Source organism: Talpa occidentalis, unplaced genomic scaffold, assembly GCF_014898055.3.
Source record: "Talpa occidentalis isolate TD23 unplaced genomic scaffold, MPIMG_talOcc4v2.1 talOcc4.9, whole genome shotgun sequence".
NCBI lineage: Eukaryota > Metazoa > Chordata > Mammalia > Eulipotyphla > Talpidae > Talpa > Talpa occidentalis.
In genome coordinates, this window is record NW_023605305.1 from 99,712,211 (window position 1) to 99,736,322 (window position 24,112).

General features: G+C 38.2%; 1 protein-coding gene across 1 annotated transcript in view; it reads right to left on the bottom strand.

The window, feature by feature from the left end:
* Positions 1–24,112, bottom strand: part of PLPPR5 (phospholipid phosphatase related 5) — a 110,032-nt gene that overhangs the window by 81,314 nt on the left and 4,606 nt on the right. The gene's annotated exons all lie outside the window — the stretch shown is intronic.

Below are 24,112 nucleotides of genomic sequence, written 5' to 3' on the forward strand. Positions count from 1 at the left end.
ACTGGCCCTCAGTTCACTGTATTCTCACTGCCTGAAGTGCAGGAGGCTGTTAGCTTACCTGCCAAGACAGAGAGACACAAAGGATTCTAGTAAATAAATAAAGAAGGGATGACATAGCGAGTGAAAGGTGACTGACAATGGGGCACGCAAGTGACCAATCCTGGTGTTCCTTTTTTGGAACACTCTGGCAAAAAGAGATCCAGTCTTCTTCAACCCTATTTAAGCAGTAGAGTCAATATTTACCTTCCAAGGCCTGAGGAAGAGAGAACAGGATGGAGGAGAAGTATTGTCTGCAGTGTCTGTCCCAAGCACTGGGAAGGCATACTTGTCTGCAGAGCAGCATAATGAGTGTGAACTTTAGGGCCGGGCTGAATCTCCTCTGCCTCTTGTTAGCATAATGACCTCAGGTAAGTCACAGTAACTTCTCTCTGCCTCAGTGTCTTCATCAATGACAAGGAGACAATGGAAATAATACCATCATAGACTGTTGTAAGGATTGAATGAGTTAATTGCTAAAAAGTTCTTAGACTAGGAGCAAGCACAGAGGAAACACTGCACACCTTAGTTATTTTTAGATCACCTTGAAGGTTCTGTTCAGGTCAGATCTGTGATGAGTTAATGCTTGCATTAATGGGACCCATGGACCCTGGAAAATGAGAATTAAGGAGTTGACATATTAGAACTGTGTGAAAGTTCAGACATGATTCACAGTTCTGAATCATATTTGTGGGGCGCAGGGGCTGAATGAGGATACAGAAAGAAACTGGTCTGCTTAACAAGGTATAGAGTTATAAACTCTGTGCATTTTGATTTTTAATGATGAGAAGCTTGTGAAACCATTAAAAATTATAGTTAAATGCTGCTAATTAAATTTTACATGCTTTTCACAGTTGACCCAACTATGTAACTATAGTGAACACAAACTATAAGAAAAATGAATTGTGAAAGTATTATAATGCAAACTCATTTTTCATACTTACAGATTTTTAGACTTTAATACACAAGGTCAAATTTTCCATGTTCACAAATCTGTAGGTTGGTAATTTTATTAATGTACCTGTCATCCCTCAAAAGAACTTACTCATACTTGATAAAACCTAGTATATAAACAATATTAGCAGGCTTTCAAGCTCTTCTAAAATACACATTTGAATGAATTTCTTCTGTTCCTAATCAGTAATACAAAAACAATGTAATAAAATGTAAATACTCTTTGGGACTTTGAGATGGTGAAGCTTTTAGAAAGGAGCCTTTGAAGCACAGACAATAATTAGAAGTCCCTATGTCAGCACTTCTATTTTCAAGAGGATGTTAAGTGGTATTATGGGGAAAGGGGGGACTTCTGGTTAAAAAAAATAAAAAAAATCAGCTTAACAAATACAGATTCTAATTCCTCCTGCAGATTCACAACACATGTGAGCACATCAAGATTCATAATTTCTAGTTTCCCATGAGGGCATTATTTTATTATCTTCATTTTATAGTGAGGACACTAGGTGCAGAGAGATTCTATAACTTACCTAAGGTCATTCACCTTATAAGTCATAAAACCAGGACTGGAATCCATGCAGTATAGTTCTGAAGTTCAACTTGACTTAATGTTTTATTATTTTGCTTTATTTTAGGAAGAAAATCTGGCAGTTAAAGCTTTTTTGTCTGAAACTCCGCATTTATGAGTATAATTTCCTCCCAATTAGCTTTCCTACATGAACCAAAATCATGACAGTCAGCTAAAGAAGACAGTTACCTTTACTGCCCAGTGTTTTCCAAATGTATTTGAGCTTATAATTAATGTTCTAAGAACAGTCCTAAATATCTGGTAGAGATTGTATCCCAGAAAGAGTAGGGAGAGTAAGTAAAAGCAAGACTTTCTAGAGAAGAGAAACTCACATTTAGGAAGATTTAGCTAGGCAATATTTGGTAACTGGATAAAAGATTTAGAGTTCTCCAGAAAGAAAATGTATCATTGAAAAAGGTGAATTCTGTAATAACGATGAACTCATGTACTACTTCCCTGGTTACTATGAAGTGATGCGAACAAAGTTTAAGACCAAAAAGTACTGATTCACATAATGAGAGAGAAAAATACTACGTTACAAGGTGACAGAGGTGGGAAATAAAAAAGGCATTTATGTAGCGTTCTGAGATGGAAGCACAGAAGAAAGGGGCCAGGGACGGATGTTGGGATTTGCCTGACCTTTCAGATCTGTGGCTCAGAATTATACCAAGGTGCCCAACTTTGCCCTGATGGACTTCCTTGGCTGTCTGCTGGGAACTGAGTCTGGGGAGAACTTTCAGAGGACGCAAGTCAGTGTGGTGACTGCCTTCCTGTTTTGTAGCAGAGAGTAGTTCTACCTCTATTTTTTCTATTTTTTATTTTCTAGTTCAGAAAAGCCATGCCGCTGTATGGTTTTGATTTCTTCTGTACCAAAATGTGGAATTCTGCTGTGCAACAGGACTGAGTTATTTCTGGTCTCCTTTAGGTGTCTGACTGCATTAAGGGAATATGCATTCAGGAGGGTGAACCTTGAGGCTTGGCAACAGTGTCCTTTTCATGAAAATAGGTTCTTGAGGTGACAGCGCTGCCCTGGTAAGCAGGAATAGTATTCTTTACAATTTCAAATTCATCATACAGATCTTCCCCTTGAGGCCATCTTCTTCCTGTTCTCTAGGCTTTCATTTCTCCCATCTATAAGCAGACTGCCAGAACAAATGTCTTTAAGCCATTCATTTTTACAGGAAAAATGACCAGACATTTGAAGGACTTTATTTTTAAAACATTTTCACAGAAAGAGTAAATATAAAGTTGATTGCACAGGAAATCCTTATACTTCACCAAGCCATTCCAAATGTTTGATGAGACTGTATGAAGAAAAGCATGATTGAAACTCGAAAATAAATGAATGAGATCAATCTTGGAGCATGAACTCATTTTGTAGTCTCGTCTCATTTGTATTTGGTGTGAGTGCAACTTTCCAGCTTACTGCTCACAGTGTATCAGGAAAAGGTATAATTATAATTTAAATGTGAAACCTTAACAGTTCTGATTCAGTTGAATTTATTAAGCAGTCCAATTTAAGGGTTTCCATTATACAATGGGAAATATTTTTAAAAGGCCTTTTATCCCAAATGCCTTTAAGTTCACAATATACACATATTTATTGTCTCTATCATTAAATATATTTCTTTCATTATCATGTTAAAAGATGACATGTACCACTTACCAAAGACTAGTCTAGATACCTCACATAGGTCAATTTGATTTAGTACTCACAACCACAATCATAGGTATTATTACCCCTTTTTAACTAGATAGATAAACTAAGGCACAAAAAGGTTAAGTAGTGTTTCCATTAGTAAATGGCAGATCTGCCTGAAATTCAAACCCAGGATCTGGCTCCAGTTTTAATATTATATTTATCAAAATTTTTTGCAAGAATGGAGTTATTGCACTTTATAAAATACACATTAACCTATTTTATCATTCAGTGTCAAACCTGACATTATAATATTTCATCATTTTGCTTTATTTTAGGAAGAAAAGTTTAGCAGTTGACGTTTTTCATATGAACTTATGCACTTATGAATATAATTTCTCCTACTTAGTTTTTTTTTTTTTTGCACAAATATGGGAATCTGTTCTCTTTTTCAACAGAGCTAGATAAGTAAGGTTTATAGATATGATGCTTTAGGGAACAGTTCTATTTATTCAAAATAAGAGTGGATGACGTAGTCTGTATAGGTGGAGTGCAGTGGGGCTGGGAATATTTATTTCCATAATCATCCCAGTTTACTGCATCTTATTTTTAGGATCAGTCTGATTTTAAAATGTTCAACAAAATACTTCCTGTTGAAGTATTGGTGATGGAGCAGTTTTGTGGAAGAAAAACAAAACTTTGAAGAAAAGTTAGAGATTCATACTATTTCTCAAAAGAATAACAACATTCTTATTTGAAGAAGATGAAAACTACAATAGAAGCCTGCAGAATTAACATGAAAAATTTTCCATTGATTCAAATTATCAAGCGTATGTATAAAAGAGCATGACTTTAGGGACCTCCCTGGTGGTGCAAGGGGTTAAGATACAACCTATGAAGCGATCTGCAGCCACTGCAGTATGAATTCTGTCCCCAGCCAGGGAGCTGACCCACATGGCGTAGCAGACCTCTCCTGACTCGCCCGCTGCTCCCCTCAGCAGTGTATTTCAGTCAGTCCACCTGTTCTGTTCCCCACTCTGTCTCTGGTGAATGCTCTCACCCCCATATACCCCTGGCCTGTACCCCAGTTCTTGAATGCATAAATAAATACATCTTTAAAAAAAGATTAAAAAAACAGCATGACTTTGAAATCTTCCATCTCTTCCATGTATAACTTACTCAGTTTCAATATTATTTTCCCACCAGCTTTCTTGTGGGATTCATTTTAGCATTTACATATATTTGAACATGCGAAAAATTGCCCTGCAATAAGAATCTGTGACTTTTTATACCTGGAAGGAATTTCATCTAATCCATCCCCTTTATTCTTCAGAAAACTCATTCATATGTCCAAACCAGGCATGATCTTAGATTCTGTTTCTCTACTGAGTCCTACTGTGGGTTGTCAAACTATTTAGAGCCATCAGAGCTTCGGGACACAGAATGCCAGCTCTAAGCACTCTGGCACCAAAGTCCACTACTTTGAGCAGCGATAACCAAGGAAGGTTTAGAAGCCGTTTTCCTCTAGTCTTTCCTTTCTATTACGTTCACAAACAAAGTGAGTCTTTGTGAGCCTTTTATCACATGAAATATTTTCATGCTAACAGTGCTTCTCATGGAGATCCAGGAAGTGCTGGTCCCCCTCTGGGCTCTTCCCTAGGATGGTCTATTTAATAGAGTGGTAACAATACTTCAGAAAGTTGAACAAGCCCCTATTTGCAGAGTACAGTACTAACTGCTGTGCAAAGAACACAGAGCCAAAATCTCAGATTTTTGCCTTTGACTTCCATGTTGGTTTTTGGGAGGTAATGGGTCTGAACAGATACTGGATGGGTAGAACAGGAGTCTCTCATGGGGATGAGAGAAATGGACCCTCATTTAGCAATCTCTCTCTTCCCCAGCTCCCCCTTTGTGCTCTAGGATATGTCGATCACAGTTTTTTGTACAGTTATGTATTACATTTCATAGTTGGCAGACATTTTGAAAATTTGACAATTTATTACCAAAGGTAAATCTGTAATAGACAGTTGAAATCCAACCAGTACTGGAGTTTTATGAATGTGTGACTCAGTCAACATAGCAATCCAGTGAATACAGGACTCAAATACTTTCCAAAACATTTCCTCAAAAAGGAACAGGAAACAATTCTACTTAATGAGCAATTCTGAGCATAATTTGCTGGCCAGCAGTTTCAGATGGCTATTAAAATCTCAATCAAGTTTTCTTTCAAAATCTTAATTACAATTTCTCCATATGAACTTAAGCAAAATAGTATTGAAATCAACCTGTTGTGTGCAGTACTAATCATTTAAAGGTTTATTTAATATCAGTATTTATAATTTGAGACAGTATTATTCAACTGAATGAAAATCCATATCCTAAAATAAAACAAAAAATTCCATTTAATAAATGTGGTTTGAATCCACATTTATATATAGAAGACACAGCTATTCACCTAATTGAAGTTAACCATCCCTTTTCTTCACAAAGTATTACTTTTATTCAGTTATCAAATTTCTCTTAATGAAATTCAGGACAGTTAGAGTCATACCCAGTCTCCAGGGATGAATCATTTGTCATGTCTTGATGGTCATATCTACGACCTGTTTAGGCCTGAACATGTGATGATGTTCCTTTTTTTTTAAATTTTTGCATAGAAGAACTGGGGTGTAGGCCAGAGGTGCCCAGGGTGGGGTTCGTGGTGAGAGGATTCATCAGGGACAGACTGGGGAGCAGAACAGGCAGTTCTACTGAGATACACTGCTGAGGGAAGCAGCGGGTGAGACAGGAGAGGTCTGCTGTGCCATGTGGGTTAGCTCCCTGGCTGGGGATCGAATTCAGGCCATAGCCATGATAGTACTGAGATTTAACCCCAAAGCTGCCAGGGAGACCCTGTGATGAAGGTCTAACTAAGAAAGAAGTAAGAGACATCTGCCAAGGATGGGTACTTCAAAATGGGGGTTCATGCTTTTACACAGAGACTCAGAAGAAATACTCCTGTGCTAGACTTCTTTGTGTTTGCATGTGATTTCTAGACCCAGGATGGCTATTGTGTGAGCACAAGAGAAGCCAGCCAAGAGCAGAGCAGAGACATGTTAATGAGCAGAGCAGGAGACGAAACCTGATCCTTGAGCTGTCACTCCAATGCTGAATTAGTCATTTCTGAGCCATTCTTACTTAACACTTCCTGTTCTATGACATAGTAAAATTTCCTTACTATTTTAATGGTTAAGTCAGAGCTTTCTGTTTACAGATGAATGCAATCTAGTTGATACAAAAAATATGGTCTTGAACTTGTGAGGTACTGTGGAGGATAAAATTAAAAATACACACATATCAACCAATATTCTAGTGCCATGTTGGAAAATGAGGGGGTCGAAAGTAGGAAGGGAAGATATTAAATTGGTCAAAGGTAAGGTGAGGAGTGAGAAAAAGAATCTCATGAAAGCTTTTTTAGGCATGTGGCTTAAAAAGGAGAGGGCTAGGGGCCTCCCCGGTGGCGCAGCCATTGAGCGCTGGGCTGCGAAGCTGCCCTCAGCCTCTGCAGCGCTGGTTCGATCCCTGGCCAACGGCGAGGGTCCCACATGGCACGCAGACCTCTCCTGCCGCACCCGCTGCTCTCCTCAGCAGTGTATTTCGTCAGTCTGCCTGTTCTGTTCCCCGCTCTGGCTCTGGTGAATTCTCTCACCCTCCTGCACTTCTGACTGTACCCAGTGCTTAAATATATAAATCTTAAAAAAAAAAAAAAAAAAAAGGCGAGGGCTAGGCTTATCATGGGCAAAGTTAAATGAGTGCAGACTGGGAAAAAGATTGAGAGAAGAAATAGGAAATAGAGTTTTACAGGTAGGGTGGCCACATAATTTATCATCCAAATTACCTACACTTCTGAGTGTGAAATGGGTACATAGTGATATTGATACCAAGACAATAAGAACAAACCAGGATTGACCCAGGCAAACTAGGACATTTGGTTACATCATTTATAGGGTACAAAAAGGAACATATAAATCCTCCGAGAAGAGGATAGGATGTTCCTGAGAAACAACAGTAAGTGGGTCAAACTGACTGGAACATGGACTGGATATGGGGGCCTAGAGGGAAATAATCCTGAGACCATGATGTAAATGCTTTGTGATCCAGGTGAAAAGTCAATATTTCATTTGGGTCACATTGGGAGGCTGTAGCTTTTCCAGGTGGGGGTGTGGTGTGATCACTTATGCTTTAGGAAAATCAATCTGGAAGCAGGGGACACTAGTGGGATGGTTGAAGAGCCTGGTAAATAACTGCTGCAGTAATCTTTTCTGGATATGAGCCAGGCTTAGAGCAGTGGGAAGCAGAGGGTACATGCCAATAAGGAGGAGGAGACAGCACGGGAAAGAAAGGCTTACAGGTACATTTCCAAATGACCTACAATGTGGGAACGGGGATTAAAAAAGAGGAGAAAACAAGGACACAGAGCAGGAGTGTCAGCTAGATGGAAGAAAATGAATGATCAGGTCATGGAAACCAGAAGAGGGGAGACTGTCCAGAAGGGGATTTCCTTGATCAGCCATATGCAGTGTTGCAAAGAAGCGGAGGAAGTTAGTATCTAAGCAAGAAAGTTGTTGTTGGTAACCTCCAAGAAAGGGCTGGACAGTGATTAAAGAAACTTTTTCACCTTGTCTTTGCCTTTCAGAAAACCTTATTAGTTGATTCAATGGAGCAATTCCCCAGTCTAACCTTAGACCACCAGACAGTGGGTTTGACTTAAATAATGGAATCAATTTGGTGAGTGGAAGGTGGGACTCTGAAATAGATCACAAGTGTTTCATCTTTCCTCCTTCTTAGCTCTACACCAACCACGCCCCATCCCCTTCACAAAGCCAGGTCACTCCAGCATACTTCTCTCCCTTGTGTTACCAAAGCTTAAGCTCAGATCTCCTTGATCTCTGAAAACTCTGATCTTAGACAGGAGAGACGACACAGCTGTAGTTCAAGCTCAGGGATTCAGCACCAAGTCTCATCTGCTGCTAATTCAGGTTGAACATTCTGGCCTATATTTGATAAAAAGATTTATGTATCATTCCTGAAATACAATTTCTACTTTGTACTTGATTTCAACTAGCCGATGCCTACCTATTTCTGAGTCTCACTTCATTCACCTACTTAGCACTCCAGTCCCTCTAAGGATGACAGTCAGTTCCTGCCTGACTCCCAGGCAGTGGAGCTCTGCTTAGCTATATGGCAGTGAAGGCACTACTCTCTTTTTCAGCATCAGATTTTGCTAAATGTACCAGGTCCTAGATGCCTGGTGCTACGTCTTACCCAATATCAGCAGATGCCACTACTCCCGATGGAACCTCCTTGATGCAAACTTTTCTAGAACACTTGTCTTCTGAACTTTCCTGCTATATTCTGTAGCAGATCCCAATGCCCAGTGCACCTCTGGGAAAGTCTAAACCTTCTGTGTCCATTCTTCAATCATTTCCATGTCCCAGTTCTTCCTAATTTAATCTATTCCATTGGGTTATACAGACCAATTCCATTGGTAATAGGTTTTTGTATTCAATTTCACCTTTGCAAAGAGCATCCAAGCAAGTGAGAACACTTGTAAATTGGAACCAGGGAAAACAGACTTTAAATTGTCTCCCCTTTAACAAAAATCATGGCATGTGATGCAGGTACTTGGACATGTACAGAAAGCAATGAGAAAAGCTGATCCATGTATACAGAAGCCTTTTAAGGTTGTAGTAGCATATTTATTGCCAATATTTGCAGTGTGAATAAAGTTATCAACAATGATATTTTGGTGATGACACCTGAAGTAAAAGTAAAAGTATAGCCCACATGTAATTTGAGGAAGTATTAACTTCTCCCAGTATCTACCCACCCTTATCTGATGCCTCTGATAATGGAACCAAATCCAGACAGGGGTATGTGCGGCATGAAAGTGTTGGTGGAACCCAGGGGTATTTACATCATTAGCATCGTCAATAAAAGTAAAGGAAGAAGAAAATTTCTCCATTTCCAGGAAACCTGGGCCCAAGTTCTGCCACACCAACAAAGAATAAGAGCTGTAGCCTCTTGAGGGTGGTGGTGAATGCCATATTTTGTAAATATTTGTCATGCTCACATAATTTCCACACTATATTGTGAGTTCTGTGAGTGCTGCCTTTTTGTCACTTAACTTTTATTTCTAATAAGTTGGGCATTTAATAGGTATCCATAGAGCCTCCTTGGTGGCACAGATTGTTAAGCACAGCACTGTGAAGCTATCCACAGCCTCTGCAGCATGAGTCTGATCCCCAGCTGGCCAGGGAGCTACCCACATGGTGCAGCAGACTTCTGTCTTGTCCACTGCCCCCCTCAGCAGTGTATTTCCATCAGTCTGCCTGTTCTGTTCCCCACTCTGTCTCTGGTGAATCCTCTTACCCCCTGCACCTCTGGCCTGTACCCCAGTTCTTGTATGCATAAATAAATAAATCTTTTAAAAAATAGGTATTCATAAGAGTTGAATTAACAAATGACTGAACAGCTTATGATAGAGCTAGGGGTAATAGTTGTAGTTCTAGAAAATATACCAACTTCATGGATGCTGGAGACAAGATAAAATTCTATTCAAAAAACAAAAAAAAAAACTCAAGGAGATCTAAAAGATGCCATGAATAACCTTTCTCCACAACTGCTTTAACATATGCAGACAGCTGGCAAAAAAGGAAGGGGTGATTAGGGGCAAATCTACACACAACAATGAATCATTTCCTCCCACGGCAAGACATGGGAAAGGATAATGTGTGCTAATCCACGTTAAAACTTCAAAACTCCCCATATAGTTTACATCCTTCTCTATTTCATAATCTTGATGAAAAAGTATTTTATTTAAAAAATATTTTCAAATCGTATTTGAAACACAGTAAACCAAGTGTGTGTTAATTTGAGAAAACTTGAAAATCTATTTAGGTATATCTTCTGAAGCACAGATCAAATGGTGCATATCAATTCAAGAGCACTCCTAAGTCACAGGAAACCACTAAGTTTCCTTTAAACAACAGGAAAAAAAAAATGTATCGGACCTGCCTGCCCAATACAGTTGCCATTTGCCTTGAGCACTGACGGTTGAGCATTCAAAAGGCTTGGTACCAAAAAATAATAATAAAGAGTAACTTATTCATGATTTTTTATAATCAGTTTATACTGAAATAGTATTTGGCTATCCAGGATTGAACACCGTATTAGTAAAATTAATTTTATCTATTTCTTTTTAAGTTTTTAATGTGGCTACTAGAAAATTTTAAAAAAGGTATGTATTAAATGATCATATTGGAGATCGTGGGGCTGGATTCGATTTTTACATCCCCTGGACCATTATAATCGCAGATGGCTCAATAGGTCCTGGGTTTTCAGAGATGCCAGAGCAAAGAAAGAGCTGTGTGGTGTTATGGATAGACATTTTATGTGTTTATTTAGCATGCATGTATGATTGATTTCCTAAGGCAAAAGCATAAAATTAAATGTGAGGAGAGCTTTCAAAAACTTCATTTTTTAAAATTACAGTGTCTTAGTCTTTAAAAGATAAAGCACCCTATGATAGACCCTCTCACACAACTGGGCATACATTTGTGGATGGATTAAATAAATATACATGAAACTCTTAGAGTGCATGACAGGCAGTTTTAATCAATTGTCCTGACATTTTCATGTTACTGAATTAGATCCAGCTCTGACCTGTCAATCACATCTGAGGTCTAACCTGCAACAATCCACTGACTGTCCATTATTCCTACATAGTCTCACGAAAAGAAATAGATCAGGATTCTTACAAATCAACTTACAAAGTTTGTACCTTGATTTCCCCACCACCACCTTCAGAAAGTAAGATTATCACTGTTTCTAAAAACATGTGTGGTAATGTATCTAGAAGTTCTAAACTTGGTTTTTCTTAACTATGATTTTTTTTTGCCAATCAGCTAAGATTTTTAAATAACCTTTTTATAGATACAAGTTATTTCAGTGCACTAAGTTCAATAAACTCTTCTATGTGAACCACCTCTTCCCTTAATCTAGTTCTTCACCTTAACATTGTGAACACATTCTTCCTAGTATGTTTTTCATCTGTTAGTTTCCCTGTAAGTGGCCAGCTGCTGTCTGATATTTGTATGGGAGGGTCGGCTTATCCTCTGGGAGGGAACTAGTCTCTTTACCTAAAGAGGTTCTTATAGAACATTTGTATCATTATATACAGTATACACACATACTCCAATAGATGAATCTTTTGGAATGTACCTGAAAATTGGTCTTATAAACCAGTAACCAAAACAAATGATGAGAAGGTAGAATAGCAAGAAAACGATTTCAGAGTGCCTATGCAACACTGACTCTACCTCTGGTATTATAGCTGTGAAACAGATCATTATAATGTAACTTTAGACAAAAGTCATGAAATTTTTGACACCTCCAAACTTTTGTCTGTCAAAAGTAAGAGGAAAAAGGCAGAAATAGGTTCTATTCCACTAACATGTACAATGAGAGAGTCTCAACTCAGACTTCCTGATTGATTTATTTTTGTATCGCTACAATTTTGCACAATTCCAGAGACAGAAGACATTCAGTGAAATGGAGTAAGAGACAGAGGGTGGGCAGGTGACAGAAGAAAAATAAAATGAGACTTGGCTGAGCTAGTTAACAAACTGGACAGTTGCCATCTGAATAAATGGTGTTAGCGATGACAAGTGTAGGATCTGGTTGGGAGAGTCATGTACCTGACCCCATAGCTATGATTTGGTGGCAGTGTGATGTCACCCCTAAACACACTCACTTAAAACTCATGCCTTTGCCAATATTTTCAGATGCTGAAAACTATTATTATGACATGCATATGAAGGCTTCTTAATTCTGTTACCTCACATCTGTTATTGAGATGCTGCTCAGAGGACAGACTCTTCTTCAAGGACATATGAAAATCTACAAGCCCTCACATTTACATTTTTATCATATCCACTTATCTGGGATCCTACATCAATTGAAAATAATTTTTAAGAAGCAGAATTGACATAGGGAAGATATGAAAAGAAAGTAAAATACAAATAGAGAATGTTCTATTCAGTCTTTCTTTCATTTCTATTCTAATTTATGTTCTTATTGGTCTAGCTGTTTTCTCCTAATTCAAAACACCAGTTGTCTATTTCAAGTCAATATTATCTCAGTTCACTAGTTGAATATGTTTATGTCTCTAGATCCTTCTCACCTTCCATCATAAATGTGACAATTTCAACTGGCATCTCAATTGCTTGAAGACCACAGGGAATTTTTAGCCCTTTCTCTAAATTCCCTTCTCTCTATCAATGATGGTTCATGGTTGCATTTAAACTGATTGCACTTAAATTATTGCTTTCTTCACTTGTTATTCTCTCTTCCTATAATCAAATGGATTAGGTGGAAGAAATATACTCCTTTTAGAAGCTCCCCTGAACACATCCCTCGCATGTTATTGGCAGGTGGTAGTAAAAGAATGAATTTTTAGAGCCAGAGGCCTTGTGGTTTCAAATTACTTAATTTTATAAAAGTTAAATTTTTTGGAGTCTGTTACTTTTGCAAAAGGGTGTTGATGATACCAAATGACAGAATTGTTGTTAAAATTGAATTAGCACCCTACCAAAGTTAACATGCTCAGAAACACTAGCATCTCCCAAATGATTACCTACTTAAAAAAAAGAATCAATGAGGTGAAATACAGCCCGATATTATACTAATTCATTGCAGTTCAAGGATCTGAACTCAGATATGGCTGATTCTATATCTTTTCTCCTTCTCTTCTTCTTTTCCTCTTCTCCAACCAAACCCAACCACTTCAGTCCCTTTCATTCAGTCATCAAGGAACTAAAATACCATATCTTCAGTTTAATTTCAAGCTGGTATTTTCTTCAGTGGGTGACCACAGTATTTAACTAGTTATTCATTCATGCATCACATAGTGACTAAATGTCTCCCAATTCCAGGCACTCTTCTAGGGATGAGTTTACGAAGCATTAAGGTTATTTCTTCATGAGTCTGGATTATTGACTAGACTGTAAAATTCTGGAGGTCAGAAGAGCCCTTCATATATATGTTGCAAAAAAAAATTCAAAACAGAGGTTTAAAACACCAGGGACAGGTTCTAATCTAAGCTCTGCCACTGGTTTGGCTGCAAAACTATAAACCTGGGTTTTATTACCTCTAAATAATAATACCCATGTCACATGATTATGCTGTGAGCCTTCCTGTAGGTGACAGTTCTGTATAAATTCAAGGGGCCATGATGTTTTATGGCTGATGCCACATTGTAATTTAATACATGAATACCAGGATGAATGTTCTGTAGGTCATTTCTGCACCAGCAGCTGTAAGGTCAGAAGTTTGGTTCCCTATCAAGGCTTTCTTAATTCTATTACCTCGCATCTGTTATTGAGACACTGCTCAGTATTAATTTCTGAGCCCCTGTATGCTGCCTGCTGGGAAGGGTTCTGCTCTCAGCTGCTGCTGATCCTGATGTGAGCTGCCAAACCCCAGTGCTTGGACTGTGTGTCTGCAGCCTCTTCTTGCCACCCAGTTCTGTCCTTTGTCCCCTCTGAACTTTCATATTCTCACCATCCTGCCTTGTGCTGCTCAGGTGTGACCTCTGCTTACCACCTCTTTCCTGCCTCCACACTGCCTGACTCTGTCCTGTTTCTAGTGTCTTGACCAGGCTGCCATTTCATCAGTGACCATGGCTGATGACCAGTGATGGTCTCTGATAATGACGTGGGGGAGTGGCGTGCCAGAAACCTACCTGCTCACCACCTAATCCTTGCATTTGCCTTCTCCATCCTAAATGTAGCACCAGGTCCATCAGGAGTCAGAGCTACTCGAAATTTCAATCCTTTTGGAAAAGCCAACTGCCAAAATTGTGTGGTCTGATTGGGTTTCCCATCTCTTTTTTTTTTTTTCCCCTATGCCTAGCTTTTCCAGGCTTAGCCACTTTATATGTTGCCAATGCTTTGTCTGCTTTAGCTCCTTTGCCATAACTGACTGCTTTTACATGCTTCCTTTGCCACCTATAATGTGTTTCCTCATTCGAATTCCTTAATTCTCCCGCTAAATGAATGGAGCCAAGACACTAGCACATTCACATCATAAAATTATATGCAAATCCAATTAATCCAATCAAAGCTCATTTGTGTAAAAGCCTGTCTTATGTGCTCTTTGAAGTCATTCCCATGAATGGAAATCTTAATTAGATGACTAAATTTAGAAGGAAAGAGCATCTTGCAAGAAAACCAAGCACATTTAATCCTTAATACCATCAACTGGAAAATCTGAGTTCCACCTACCAAGAATAGTACTGTTCGATTTCACATAAATTTTAGTCTTTGCTTTCTGAAGGAACTGAAATATCACATCCTTAGATTTCTAGAATAACATATGGATACATGTATTTCATTTAATTTCCAATTCATAATAAGGAGATGGAAGACATTTATTGCACAGGTGAGCACACCTGTTATACAATTTAGAAAATGCAAGTCAAGATGATCTAATTATAGTAGCAAAATATAGCAATAGTAACAAAATACCTATGCCAATTTAATTTCAGTTCTGCATAGCAAATAAATTTTCATAATTGTACCAATATTGATCTTTTGTCATTGATGACATGATTTAAAATCATGTAATTTGCATGTCACGGGAGTTACCATCCTAGTAGTTATCTGATTCAAAGTTTATTTCCTAGCAGTATTTTTATTTTAAGGTAGGAAAACAGAAGTACTCTGAAACGTACTTGGCAGGTGAAACCCAAGGGATAAGTATTGCCCTAGATTACTTAAAACTCTAAAACTATTTTTTTTCCTTTATTTACTAAATTAAAATCAGTCATAGGAATACAGTGTTTTTGGTAAGCAAGTAGATTTAGGTATCCCATTTTGCAGATGGAGAAAATGAAGTTAAGAGGTTAGAATGTGTATCACAGATATTCCTCTTCAAGTGGGGAAGGGAACTTTGATTCTAATCTCTGAGTACTGCCGTAATGTTTTCAATTTAACAGTCTTACGTTCTGAGCCTGATTACTTCTGGGCTACATGCCTTTCCATTCCAGACTCTGTTGGAGTTCCTTCAGCCTATGACTTTTTCTCCAGCCTAAATCACTTTGTACATCATGCTTTTGCTTAGGAAATCCTTCTCTCCTTTGCCTCATTAGCTAATAACATCACCTACTCTCAGAAATATTCTCTTCATTTTTCCTCCTCCTTCTACCTTCCTCACTCCAATCCACTGCTGGTTATACAAATCTCTATCAGAATTATAGTCATAGCCTCCACTGATAACCATCTTTGAAGTTCGGGTGACCAGGAATCCTTTATTTCATCCTAGAATATGCAGACCCCATTACACACAAAGCCTGCTCGGGGAGGACTCAGTAAATGTCTTTTAATGAATAAATGAAGGAGTGAATTACTGAATGCTAGATCATTGTGCTTTAATGTGATTGCTAGTAGACTATTTCATTTGCACCCATTTGAAAAGGTGAAGCCAATTTACACTTATGTGATATTTTACTCTAATTGAGGAATCCTGAATTTCAATGAAAAGCATCCATAAACAATAAAATCCTAATTTCATTTTCCCTATTCCCCCAAAGTTAATTGAAGTTGTAAGCAATTTGCCTGCCCAACCAGCACTAAAATTTCCTTTACTCATTAATGTCATTCTCTGAAGTACCACAATTTTTATCACTCACTGAAGAAAGAAACTCTTCTCAAAAATAGTTCCATGTATTGAGTCAAATGTTTCAACACTCAATCTATGATTACTAATGAAAATGTATAGAGTATGATTCAGAGATCCTGAGTAGCAGTAAAACCATGACTCATCTCATTTAGAGACACCGCCAGCTATCTGAATAGTACATAAGAGCCACATCACCAAAAAAGTTTTCTAATTTACCATCCATACACTTTTGAGATATAAAATATATTGATGGTTTGAGCTACAAAATTAAAAAAATGATCTGCTTTTTAAATTCATCTGTCTTGGGAAAAATGGACAAAAGGTATTGAAATAAACTTTTGATAAATGTCATAGTTGATGAAGAAGGAGCCTATCCCACATACATGCTTAAGTAGTGACCATTTAGTTATAAAAGTATACACCTTGCATAGTTAAGGTTATAGTGACAGGAAACAGTAGTTACAGAGACATAATATGATGTTATTAGTGATTTTTGCAATAAAACAACAGGTATTCTAAATATTTTCTATTTGAATTATATAGGATTTATACATCCTATATGAGTTTAAATAAATTAAAAATTAAGTAAGTGTGTACATGTGAAAATATGTAAAACAATCATCTCTATAGTTGATATGCATATTAGACACCATGTGGAGGTAATTAGGAAAGATACAAGCCATATTTGCTGGTCTATAGGAATTTACAAGCTTTTGACTACCAAGGTATTTGTTCGTAATTAGCTGTAATGCATAATCATATAGTACATTGTGTATGCTATGTACAATTGGAAGCATTTTAAAATTATCTAATAATCAGCAAATACAATTAGAAGATGTTGCCTAGAGTTCTGTCTCAGGGCCTGAAAGTCTAGATCAGTATCTGTTGGAGAGAAAATGCCACAATCTTGTAGCAAAGTCTGGTGTGGACATAGGAAAGTAGGATAGTGTATATCATTGTGCAGTGCTTTTGCCTATTTGGAAAAAAGTTTCATCTACACCCTTTACTGATTGACAAGAATGTGACTTTCTGATCAAGGCTAGTATATTAAAGGAAAAAAATAGTAGACGACACTGCTGCCCTATTGTTTTGTGTAAAAGTGTAACTGAAATGCTCAGTGCTGGCGCTACACCTTAAAAATATAGGGTTCTCAGGTGAAGTCAGAGGTGAGCATCCAGGATGGTAAATGGACTCACATCCATGCTGTGTGGAGATCAGGACATTAAGTCTCAGGAAAGGAAGAGTCAGAGAATGAAAAATAACTTCTACATAGGGAAGCCATCTAGGTAGTTTCACATGCCTTCAAAGGTGAATGAGGCCAGTGAAGTAAAGGGAAAGGTAGCCTTTATCCTACTGTGAGGTAGTTCCCAACAGTGAACTTGTTTGATACACAGAAAGGGCTGGCCAGGAAACCCTGTGTCAGAGTCCTGCCCCAGGGGGAGTCTAGACCCTTCTAAAGCAAATATCTCATAATACAGAAGCCAGAAAGGAACCTGACTGTCCTGAGGTCTCACAGGTGTAAGCGGCAGAGCAAGGAGAAAAGTTTATGTCACCTGCTTGTCAGGCCGGTGCTTCTTTTATTTATTTCAATTCTGTATCATCACAAAATGTATTTACAAAATCCTCTGCATTCACTAGTTTCATAAAATAGACCATTACTGCTGCTGTTCATTTTCTTTGTCATACTTTCTCTCCTACACCTGCAACTGTTTATCACTTTCATGGAAAGTACATTAGGTAAGGAGAAAGACGATTATTCAAGGAGTTTATAGGAAAGACAGACCACTGCTTCTTAGAAGCATCAAGAAAAGAGTTATGAAAGAGGTGGGACTGAAATTGCCTATATGGAAAGGTGGGAGTCTACCCAACAGTATAAAGTCACTAAAAAATAAAACCACCCTAATAATCACATACTCTTTCTCCCAGCACTTCTGGTCAGAGAGATTCATTGCAGATTCTTAAGCCTTCCAGAAGATAGAGACCCTCCCTGTGTTAAAAGCCCACATAAAGCCACGCTGTCTACGTTAGCCACATTCCTACTGTGGCGTCCTGGGCCAGGTACTTAATCCTTCTGTGCAGTCTTGGGGTCCTTGTCTGGAAATTGAGATAACAACAGTTCCTATCTCCAATGATATTGTGAGGGTCATTAGTCAGGGCTGTGAATTACAATGCCTGATACATATACCAAGTGCCCTTCGTACTTGTAGCTCTTTGTATAATCTCTCATCAGTGGCATGACCTTGGGTGAGTCACTTAACCTCTCTGGCCATTCATTTGAAAATTAAGAGATGAAACTGCTTGATCTCTAAGGCCTCTTTAATGACTGAAAAGTTCCAGCTACAAAAAAACGTGCTGTCTTTCCCACTGCGTTCACAAATCTTTTCCAAAAACAGAGTGACAGAAAGAGCTAGAGTGTGGCTTGAATAAAGTATCTACTACATTCCTATATCTGTATTCTAGACTCAGCCCCAGGAAAAATGAAGGGGGACCCCAAATAATCATGTGACAAGAAGCCAGAGAAAAGAAGAAACAAAGGTCTCTTTGAGAAGGACCAATAGGGTGTCACTAAGTCACTTCATTCATTTTAGAACTAAGCAAGCCCAACACTGCAAAGGCACATGTAAAGGAAGAGGTCATTGTTACCAACCCAAAGATACTGTTTGTTTTATAAGTGGAAATGTCAAGAGTTCATTTTCAATTACAAGATGAGCCCCCAGGTGCACTATCTATCCAAGACCGCTCAGTTTTAGAGTTTGTGAGACCATTGCATTCTCCTTTGATGAGAGACTCCATCACATTGCTTCTCAGTGTGAAAAGTGCCTCTGTGCACCCCAGTGTGAGAAAATGCTAGATCTGAAATCTTGACAAAAAAATCTCGATAGAAAAGTACAGTTTCTGCTGGCACTACTGAAAGCACCCTTTAAAAAAAAAAATGAATCATCGCACTCGGAACACAACATACAATTTACTCAGCAAACAGCTTCTGGTTCTATCAACACAAATCCTGCTTCTCTTAGAGAGGAAATGTCATAAATTATTTTGGTAATATGTAGATTTTGGTAATATGTGACGACTACATTTGCACTTAACTGTCTTGTGATTCCATAGTCTTTTGTTTCCTGCTATTACTTTAAAAGATTTGGAGAATGAGGAGACCGACAATCTTAGTTTTCTGATTTGGAGCAAGTCAAATAGTTTCCTTAAGACTTATTTGCAAGGTTTGCTACACCAGGAAAGTGCCCAACAAATATTTTTCAGGACTATTTGAGAATGAGGGAAGAAAGAAGAAGGAAGGAAGTCCTAGAGATTCATTAGCATTTTATCAGAATGACATCACTTCAAAGAGGCTGCTACAAGTCTTTTTGTTATTTCTGTGTTAATTAACAACTGATTTAATTAGGATGGTGACTATAAAAAATGATTTTTTTATTGATGAACTAAATGACTTTTAATTGGCATGATGATGAATGCTAAAAATGATCTCATATTGATGAAATAAAGATTTTCAAGCTATGCAGATTGAGGAAAAGAGTTTGGGGTTATTTCCCACCTTTGAATGAATAGGATGTGTGTGACTACAGTGAGAACTGTAATTTATGCTCCAGTGACTGTTCTTAATGGGACTAGAGTTACAGTCATTGGCTTAGGAGGATTTTTGCTTGAAGCATGTCAACCTAAGATACAGAATCGCACCTTTCCATACTAATCCTTTCATACAGAGTTCAAATGCTTAAAACACCTCAAACGACAAAGAGCTGTCAGTTGGCTGAATTTAGAGAACAGTACACATAGATTATTTAGCCTGTTTTAATGGTTATTAAGAAACTATGTTAGGGCCTCCCCGGTGGCGCAGCAGTTGAGCGCTGGGTTGCGAAGCTGCCCGCGGCCTCTGCGCGCCGGTTCGATCCCCGGCTGCTCCCCGGCCACCAGAGGAGGGTCCCACATGGCGCGCAGACCTCTCCTGCCGCCCGCTGCTCCCCTCAGCAGTGTACTTCGGTCCTTCTGCCTGCTCTGCTCCCCACTCTGGCTCTGGTGAATTCTCTCACCCTCCCGCGCTTCTGACTGTACCCAGTGCATGTAAAAACAAAAAAAACAAACAAATAAAATAAATAAATAAAACATGCCTCTAAAAAAAAAAAAACTATGTTAAGCAGAATTTGTTTATGATGACCTCATCTTCACACATTTCAATTGGTGTCTGGATAACTTATCTACCAAAAATAACCTAAGAGTTGGGTATAAGAAAATTAACTTGACTCAGATTACCACCCACTGACTCTGAGATTCTCAAGCCTAGGAAAGGAAACATGAATGAAAATAAATACAAAAAATAAAGTTATTTTAATGCCATAATTTGTTATAGAGGTGCAGAAATCATAGAGGAGAATGCAACTATTTCATTTGGGGGAGTTCTGGTAAGAGGGAGTTGTGCTCAGAGAAGTTGGTGTTAAGAGTGGAAGAATATAACAGAATGTTCATGAAGATGAAGATTACAGTGGCTGAAGCAAGGGAGATAAAAATGAAGTCATAAAAAAACTACAAAATTATTATACATATATACGCTACATACACAAATAAAACATATACGTGTATGTGTATGTATATATGTGTATTTATGTATACACATACATACGCACAGCACACACATAAGCTTTTACGAAAATGTGTTCTCAGTGGGAAAGAGCCACCAAACACTGTCTTTACAGATATAAGTGCACCTGGCCTGAGAAAAAAAAAATCTCTAAGATTCTGTTTCTACCCCAAAAATGGTGATTTTACTGACAGTGATTCTCAAACTACATCTGTCATAAGACGACTAAAAAAGTAATCAGCCTGCTGAGTGAAAACTGGCATTCTCAGAAATAGTTTAAATAGTACTGAATATAGAACTTCATTTCACATATTTAAAATATCTTCCAGCAGAATGATATTCTTTGTGATTTTCCAAAGTTTACAGGTTAAGAAGATCATAACTCTGACATCAGAACCTATCTTTTGATCTGTAAGGATGGGAAGGTTAAGTTGGGAAACTCAAGTCCCATCCACTATTCCAGTGGTCTTAAGAAACTAATGAATCTTTTGTCTTTAAACACAGATTTTAAATTCTCCTTTGCACTTCTGGCTGTAACTAAGCCTATACATTACCAAGTATATGGATACTGTAAAGAGCACAAGAAAAAATAATTAGTATGCTTAAGTCTTGTCTGTCTTCCAGGAATGCCGCCATTTATGCTATACATCAAAGGAGTAGATTACTGCAGGTAGTCAAAAGAGCACTGGGTTTGAAGTAAGAGATTCAGATCCTAGATGTGTTATTTACCAACTACAGCAAATGACTGACACACCCCAGATGTATGACTTTCATCTGAAAGAGTTAATGTGAAGAGTAAATGGCTTACATCACTCATGCAACAAAAATGATTAAGAATACCTGAGGTCATTTTGCTGTGCACACTCAATAAGCATTATTGGCATTTATGCCAAAAGAGCAGTTATCACTTATTGAATATTTACATGCTTACATTTAATTCCATTTAATCATTTTAAGTATTATTGCCTCAATTTTACAGACAAGAAAACTGAGGCTTGGCAATATAATTTTGTGCATATTTTCTGAATTCTTGAAAGAAGGTATTCCACTTACTCATTTTATAAGCCCAGGTAAAATCCACTAGGATATAGTAGATACATTATTACCATTCAAACCTTTAACAAATAATGTCTATTTGGGCTAAACTTAATATGCTATAATGCATATTTAACAGATGGTATCAACAGTGCTCCCTGGAAACATTCTTTCAAATTATACCAATGCATGGGAAGACTCTTTATTATAATCTTGTCAAAACTCAGAGCTTACTGAAATATTCTGAAAAATTGCACTGGGTATTGGAATAGGAGTTGATAAAGAATTAGTTTGGAGATAATTTCATATTGCTAGCTTTTATTTTATTTTTGCTATTTTTTACAGGGAAACTCAGAAACGTACCAAGATCTTATTCTGTACCAGAGTTTATGTATCAGACTGGCAAAGCCAGGCTGCAAGCAGTCCTAGCATCTCCAGTGACCAGGTGGCTACATAACCCAGGTAACCTGCTCGCATTCTCACTCATATGCATGAAGTGATTTATTGTCTTCAGAGTGCGTTCTCATCCATTTGACTCTCACAACAGTTCTGAAAGGGAAGACTATGTCAACATTTTCCAGATAAGGTAACTGGCTCAGGAAAGCCACAGGAATAATGAGTGATGGGGATGAGGCCAGAAGTGAAGTGGGAGAGGGAGAGACAATGAGAAGGACAGGGAGGCTGGCAGGGAAAGAGAGAGGAGAGGCAGGGAGAGGAAAATCTAGCAGGTTTTCAGATTTCTAAGCCTTTGCTTTCCACTCAGCATCACCACCCCCTTATCAGTATGCAAAGGGGAGAGAATAAATGGAAAAAGAGAGACAAAGAGGAACGCAGGAAGGGAGGGAGGGAAAGATGAAGAGAGAATATAAATGAATGAATATGAATGAGAATGTCTAAGTAAAGCAAGGTCCTGAGGGACACAAGGACGTGTTTAAATAGATCCACAGCCCTTCAAAGACTAGTTCCTAACTTGTGGGGGATCTTGAACCTCTCTACGATTCTTATAGGGCTAAGGATGCTCTTGCTGGAGAAATGCGCACCGTATAGTATTTATACACAATGTCAGTTTGTCCGCTGCACCCCCGATCTCATGCTAGGTCCCGTTTTAAAAAACATGTCTTTGGAACAGAGGCCTGTTCAGCTTTGACTGCACTGTGATTCCAGACCTGCACCTTAAGGGTGGTTCTGCATGCATGCAGCACCTGCAGCACTGTTTCTGTGTGTGTGTGGCAGAGATAAGAAACATGGCTTCAAATCGGAACAGAAATATCTTTGAATCCCTTCTGCTGCCACCCACCTCTCCACAACATTTCCAAGCTTAATAGGAAAGAAAACAATTTCCTGCACCCCACGTTGCAATACTGAAATACTGGAACACAAAGCTTCTAGTCAAATCAGAAAAAAGAAAATTGAGGATAAAAAGGCTTAAGAATAGTTTGGCTCGGCTAGGTTTGAATCACTATGACTAAAAATCTTTAAAGATTCATTAACTGTTTTGATAAAGGTAAGGGAACTAAAGGCACAGGCGTTGACACTTGACACTGGCACTGTGGGACTCTGAATTGCTCATCTAACTTTTTTACCTCCAAGCCAACCTCATAAGATATTGTGAAAATTAATTTTATGAATGGATTTTAATAATTTAATAAAAGTCTGACATAATAACCACAGTATCTTTCGTATTTTTCACTTATAAAATGGGTTTAATGATAGTACCTAGATTTCAAGAAAGAACCACCATGGTGAGCTCTAAGAGAAGCAGGCACTAACTACACTTCACAGTCGTCTGGTACATAAGAGATAACAGCTAGGGTGAGCACACCTGAAGAAATCGAGAAGTTATCAAAGGTAGGGACCATTGACTTGATTCTAAAAAGCACAGTTCTCATTGAATTTTCCTTTTCTTGCTATTCAGACTCCCCAAATTTTGTGGGTAAGTGGATTAAACAAGGTGGCTTCTGTTCTATTTTATCAGATTGGGATCTGCTACAATTACAGCTATTTTGCTAGGTTTTTTAAATAGTTTATCTTGATTAATCATCACAACCCTGGGAGGTCTAAAGGTAGCTGACATTAGCTGGATACTATTCTGACACCGATACTTGTTAAATCATTTCATTGTTATAATAATCCTATGAGGTCAGTACTCATATGATCTCTGTTTTACAGTTGAGGAAACTGAGGCATAGAGTGCCTGGCTCAAGTTCCCACAGCAAAGTGGCAGATTTGGACTTCAAACCCAAGAAATCTTACATCAAAAGCTGTGATCTTAACCTCCACGTAGACTGCTTCTCAAGAAGAAGGTATTTTTACTCTCACTTACGAATAAGAAAATTTTGCCCAAGGTTACATGACTAGTAAATGAGAGAAAACAGAGTAAGGATCTAGACTTGTCTGAAACCCATGCTCGTGCCTTTTCTCCTGCATGATGACCCGCGAGTATATTCTACCATTGGGGATTGGTACGGGCATCTGACACATGCAGAAGGGAGAAGAGGGCTACTGGGAAAGTTCTAGGCGCTTTGACACACTTTGGAGCTCTGGATAAGAGATGACTTTCTGTCATCAT